The sequence below is a fragment of the Gekko japonicus genome, unplaced genomic scaffold, assembly GCF_001447785.1.
Source record: "Gekko japonicus isolate JY-2015 unplaced genomic scaffold, Gekko_japonicus_V1.1 scaffold917, whole genome shotgun sequence".
NCBI lineage: Eukaryota > Metazoa > Chordata > Lepidosauria > Squamata > Gekkonidae > Gekko > Gekko japonicus.
Window position 1 is genome coordinate 700373 of NW_015169201.1, and position 6095 is coordinate 706467.

Here is a 6095-nt window from a genome sequence, read left to right on the forward strand (position 1 = left end):
AACCGCCTCCTTCATTTTAAAAGAGAGAAGAACACGCAAACGACCATACCACACAACATCTCCCTTGAGTACTGGTAGAATAGAATTCAAGGTGATGATCTGGACAACATTCTGCATATCAGAAATCACTTAGGAAATGCAAATAGAAAAATCATGTGCCAATTTAAGAAAAAATAAAAAGCAACCCCCTCACATAGATTGAATTCAGGAATCTTTCAATGAATTCCTCCACTCCTCCTCCCTCAGCAGCCATTTCCAGCCTTGGGAAAGTTGATTCTTGTGGTTTTGAGACCCACATGGAGTAACAGCCACATAGGGTTGCAGTTCTAGGTTGTGAAATACCTGGAGATTTTGGGGGTGGAGCCTGAGGAGGGCCGGGGTTGGGGAGGGGAGGGACTTCAATGGGCATAATGCCACAGAGTCCACCTTCCAAAGGGGCCATTTTCTCCTGATGAACTGATCTCTGTTGCCTGGAGATCAATTGTAATAGCAGGAGATCTCCAGCCACCCCCTGGAGGCTGGCAACCCTACATGGGTCAAGGGGCTGCCTGCAGTAAAGACGTGGCAGAGGGTGATATCCAACTAGCTTCCTTGGGATGGAACTAATATTGCACCAGAAGAAGCTGCCTTCATGTGCAGTTAATATTGCATCCCATTATAATTTGCTCAGCATATGAATTTGTGAGTTAAAAAAGCACCACATATCCCTCCCAAGGTATTCCTCCCAAAGCTTTACTGATTTTTCTTAATCTGGCTTCTAGACACATTCTGCATCTGTAACCACACTACTTCTTAAATATACATTTAAACCAATCTTTGAGACTGCATAGGCTCTGAAATCGCTTCAGCATGTCTCATATTATCCCATTTCCCTCACTTGACTGCCATCCCAAACGCAATTCTTATGCAAATATAAAAAGACAGGGATGGAAACACATTGTCGGAAATTGCAGTTGCTCCTTGTTAGAGAGTATTTTCTAATTACTGAACTGTGAGAAGCTTTTTATAGCTCTTCCCATTTGGAAGCGATCAAAGTTCCAGATTTACTTCTGAGAACCATAGTCTATATAGGTAGGAGTGTGTTAAATTGTGTACACAGGCAATAACATAGGAGTGGCTGCAGTCCAAGGGATTGTCTGGTTCTAATGTTCTGAGGTAATTTTCATAATTGTTAAAGCTACACTGGATAAAGGCACTTGAGTGCAGGAGTGAAGACACAGGTGCGGACTAGGTTGGTCGAATGCCACAGGAATGCAAAAATGCCACCCCTTCCCACAGAATATCAAATTAACAGACACACTGATCTCTACAAGCTGCTTGTTCTTTCATTCACAACTGATCTGCAGATTCCTGCCGAAAATGTCCTTCACAGTGGTTTTTCTGACATTTTTGTCTTGAAGAAACCTGTTCCACATCAACTTGCTGGCCAAAAAAGCCCAGCAGGTATGCCATGGAACTCTTATGGGACGTATTATGGGACACTTCACACTGAGTACTGGCTAGGTGTGTCATGCCTCATGCCCTGTGTAAACTGAGCCTGTGTCACACCTCATATTTCCATATGGCTCAGTGTTTCAAGAGAAAGCTTCACAGTGGACTGGTTGACTTTTTTCTTTATAAAAGTTTTTTATTTTAACGTAAACAAACAAACAAAACATATATACATACAGTCTGGGGTTTCATATAAATCTTGGTTTAGCTTCTGTATTACCTCATACAGTGACTATTTAAAATATCCACATCTTTTGAGGCATTTTGGCCACCACTGCTGACCTTATTGAGGCCTATGTGATATGTGACCTACTGAAAATGAAGTAGTGTATTTATAATGCAAGAGTTACACCCTTCTAAGTCCACTGAAGTGAATAGGCTTAGAAGAGTATCCCAAATCACTTCACTCATCTGTCAAGGTCAGTTTTGCCTACTCTGACAGGCATCAGTATTCCAGGGTCACATGCAGAGGTCTTGTACAGCCCCTACCACCTGACTCTTTTAAGTGGGGAAGCTGGGGATTGAACCTGGGACCATCTGCACGCAAAGCTCTACCTCTGCGCCATGGCTCATCCCCTGTTCTTCTAGAACTACCAGGAAAATATTGCATGTAATTTACCTTCAGCCGTCAGGCTGCAACCTTGGCACCTCTCTGCTGAAGTGGTCCAAACTAGGATCCCAACTTCTGTTCAGTTGCCTAAAATAAGAATTCCATTATTAGTCTACCACAGAAAAGCTCTCATATTTATAATCCCAAAAATGAACTTCACCCAACTCTTGAAGATTCCACTCTGCCCTGTTCTACTGCAGATATCAATCAAGACAAGAAGAACTGTGTTTATGCTAGAATGCATACTATGGGCATCTGCTAATACTGGACAAAGATGGTATCTCTTGTAGGTGCCAGTAACTTAGGCCAGTTTCATTCAAAGATGTCTTTTATTAAGATGATTATTTTATTGGCAATATTTATGCATGAGTGTCAGCAAGCTGCCATGGTGTTCTGTGTAACTTCTGATTGTACATATGTGATCCCTGTCCCTGCCAGCTGGCCTATGTGTTTTCCCTGCTGTAATGCCAAAGTAAAACAACTGGAGGATGTGAGGGGGAGAGTATGCTTCGCTGTTAGCTTCTTACTTATCAAGCCTGTGAACTGCACCTGTGTTTTGTCTACTGTTCGCCTGGTTCCCAAGACTTGAGCAGGCAACCGTTTTCTCCTGCCCGCCAGCGGGAACGTTATCCATTGGTTGTGTATCTAACTAGAATCCCTTTATCATGTCTGCCCTAACTGCTTGTGTTCAGTTCTAACAAAGAACGTGTTTGAGTATCTTTCCAATGCTTTGAAATAAACTTTACTTTCTTTGAAACGTGGATTTATTCTCGATGCTTGGGGATCCAACACCGGCTCCGCCACAGGCAGTGGCAGCCGGCTCAGGGCATCTGCGTGGCCCATAGCCTTTCCCGGCCTGTGCTCTAATCGGTACTGATAGCCGGCCAGAAAGAGGGACCACCGGAGCACTCGTGGCGACATCACTTGGGGCGTCCTCTTGTCGGGTGCCAGTAGTCCCAGGAGGGGTTTGTGATCTGTGGCAATCATGAAGGGGTGGCCATACACAAAGTTGTGAAATTTTTTTACTCCCGCCACAATTGCCAGGCCCTCCCTGTCGATTTGTGCGTAATTGTGCTCCGCAGCCATCAAGGTCCATGAGTAGTAGGCCATGGGCACCTCGCGGCCGTCAGGGAGGATGTGCCCCAGCACGGCGCCGACCCCATAGGGAGAGGCATCGCACGCCAGAACCACGGGGAGGGACTCATCAAAGTGTGCCAGCACATCATTCGAAATTAAGAGTGCCTTCACGCCCTTGAAAGCTGCTGCCTCCCTCGTGCCCCATGTCCACTTCGCCGACTTATCCAGGAGATGGTGCAGGGGTTCCGCCATCGCCGCTTTGTGGGGCAAGAAGGCGTGATAAAAATTTAAAAGTCCTAGGAACGCCTGCAGTTCCACTTTGCATGTGGGGGCGGGGGCCTCCACGATGGCCTTTACCTTGACGGTAGCCAGGTGCAGGCCCGATGCATCGACCCGGAACCCCAAAAAGTCCACCTCCGAGACCCCAAGGAGACACTTTTCACGCTTCACTTTGAGGCCGGCCAAGTCGAAACGCTGCAGGACGGCGCGGAGGCGGGAGGCAGGAGGCAAAATTGTCGGGGGATGCCGCGGCAATCAGGACGTCGTCAAAGAACGTCGTCACTCCAGAGATCCCTTTTAACAATGAGTCCATTAGTTGCTGGAAAATCCCTGGCGCCACGCTCACCCCAAATTGTAGCCTCTTCACCCGGAACGCCCCCCTGTGGGTGACTATTGTCTGTGCCGTGGCGGTGGCCTCATTGACCGGTAGTTGCTGGTAGGCCTGTGCCAAGTCCAGTTTCCCAAAGATGGATGCTCCCGCCAGCGTGGCCAGGACATGACTTACGACCGGGACGGGGTAGGAGTGGTCGTGCAGTGCCTTATTAATCGTGCACTTGTAGTCCGCACAGATGCGGATCTCTCCGTTGGGCTTCATGGGGGTTACAATGGGGGTCTCCCACATTGCATGAGGGATGGGCTCCAGGACCCCCTGCGCCACCAACTTGTCCAGCTCCGCGTCTATCTTTGGCCGAATGGAGATGGGAGCCGTGCGGTAACGCATGCGGATGGGGGCAACTGAGGGGTCCAATTGTATGGAGACCAGGGGTCCCTTGTAGCATCCCAGGGCCCCATCGAACACGACCGGGAACTCGTTGCAAATGTCACTATAATCTCTCGGGGCACAGCTGTGTATTCCCCTGACCCCGACCATGATCCCCAGCGGTTCAAACCAGGCCCTGCCCAGTAGGCTGACCAGGTTTCCCTCGACCACCACCAGGTCCAATAGTTCTGAAAATCCTCTGAACTTCACCCTGAAAGTCCTCACCCCCCTGATGGGAACCGGGTTCCTTTGAAAGTCCACCAGGCTCAGGTGTGATGGGCGTAATCGCCCCCCCCCCAGGGCACAGTCGGAGAAGCGTTTCAACTGAAATTATGGACGCTGCTGACCCAGAGTCTACTTCCATTTGGCAGGGGGCCCCCTCGATCTGGACGGTAAGTTGGATTTTCGGGGCGCCCGTGGAGTTCGGGAGGCGCAGTACCTGTTGGAACGGCTGGTCGGTGAGGAGGTAGTTCTGCTGTGTCCGCGGATGTCCCGTGCGTGGCGGGAGACGGACGGCGTGGTTGCGTCGGAGCTTGTTGGCGCCGGCTTCCCTTGGAACGGCAGACACGTGCGAGGTGTCCCTGCTTTCCGCAAGTGTGGCACGGAACCTGCAGGACCGGCGCTCGTGTTCCTCACCGCAACTGGTGCATGTGGAGCGGCCGGCCGGCAGGCTTGTGCCCGGAGCTGCCTGGGGCCAGTGGCTGGCGGCGTGGCGGCTGTTGGACGAGGCGGACATCTTCTTCCTCGGAGTCCTCGGTGTCCACCTCGGGGAGTACTTGGTGCACTTCTGAATGTTGGCGGTGGGAGTCCTCGTGCGCGATGGCGAGTTGAAGGGCCGCCTCTAGGTTGATGTCGGCGGTCCCGACCATCTTCCTCCGCAGTTTGAGGTTGCTGAGGCCCCACGCGAACTGTGTGAGCAGGTTCTCCTCCACCTTGGTGAAGGAGCAGTCCATCGCTAGCTGGCGCAGGGCGGCCATGAAGGCTGTGGCTGACTCGCCCGCTTTCTGCACGCGGGCCTGGAAGGCCAGCCACCTTGCCAGCGTTGTCGGCCACGGCGTGAGGTACCTGGTGAGGGCGTCGATGATCTCCTCGTAGGTACATTCCAGGATGGACCGGGGCACGAGGAGACTTTTGGCGAGGCGGACCGTCGTCACTCCGCAGGAGCTCAGGAGCAGCGCCTGTCTCTTGCCGGTGTCGGTGACCTCATTGTACTCGAGGTGGCATGTCAGCTGGTTGGTCCACGAGTCCCAGAGTTCGGGTTGGGCAGGATCGAAGATCTCCAGATTCCCTCGGTTGGAGGCCATGGCGTAGCAGTAGCGCGGGGCTGAGGTTCCTTGTAGCGGTGCGTGGTGCGGTGTGGCTGGTGCGCGATGCGGAGCACGGCGTAGCAGGAACGGAGCTTAGCATGCGCTGGATCGAGCCAGGCCAGACTCAGCAGGATCCCACCTTCGTCGCCACTTAAAAGTACTGGGTTCGCCGCATGGAGGACTCGGACGACGACATGTGATTGCACACGTTTATTGAGTACTTAACATAAGGACAACAACGGCCCTGCAAGGCCAACTATATACACTCTCAACCCCGGGCCTCCCACTCCATTGGAGGGATTTCCCGCCAAGAAGCCAATTGGTCAGCTAGGGGGGGAACTAGGATCCTAGCTCCCATTGTCTTTCTGGAGCCAAGCTCCTCTCTTTCTTGTGGCCGCCCTGTGGCAGGCCGCATACATAACAGTGCCTTTGAGCGGGATGATAAACAATCAACATTATTGAGTCGTCACGAGTCCATGCAAGATCAGGATGGACTGGAAAGATCAGAAGGCTGTGCCTTATCAGATATAAGACGGGACAGGAGATTATTTCGATTTGTGTGGTTGCGCAG

General features: G+C 51.4%; 1 protein-coding gene across 1 annotated transcript in view; it reads right to left on the reverse strand.

The window, feature by feature from the left end:
• SYNE3 (spectrin repeat containing, nuclear envelope family member 3) overlaps positions 1-2171 on the reverse strand; it is an 82444-nt gene extending 80273 nt beyond the window's left edge. Inside the window, exon 1 of the mRNA XM_015416340.1 lies at positions 2111-2171. The gene's annotated coding sequence lies outside the window, so the exon portion shown is untranslated. The remainder of the gene's footprint in view (positions 1-2110) is intronic.
• Positions 2172-6095: the final 3924 nt, after the last annotated feature.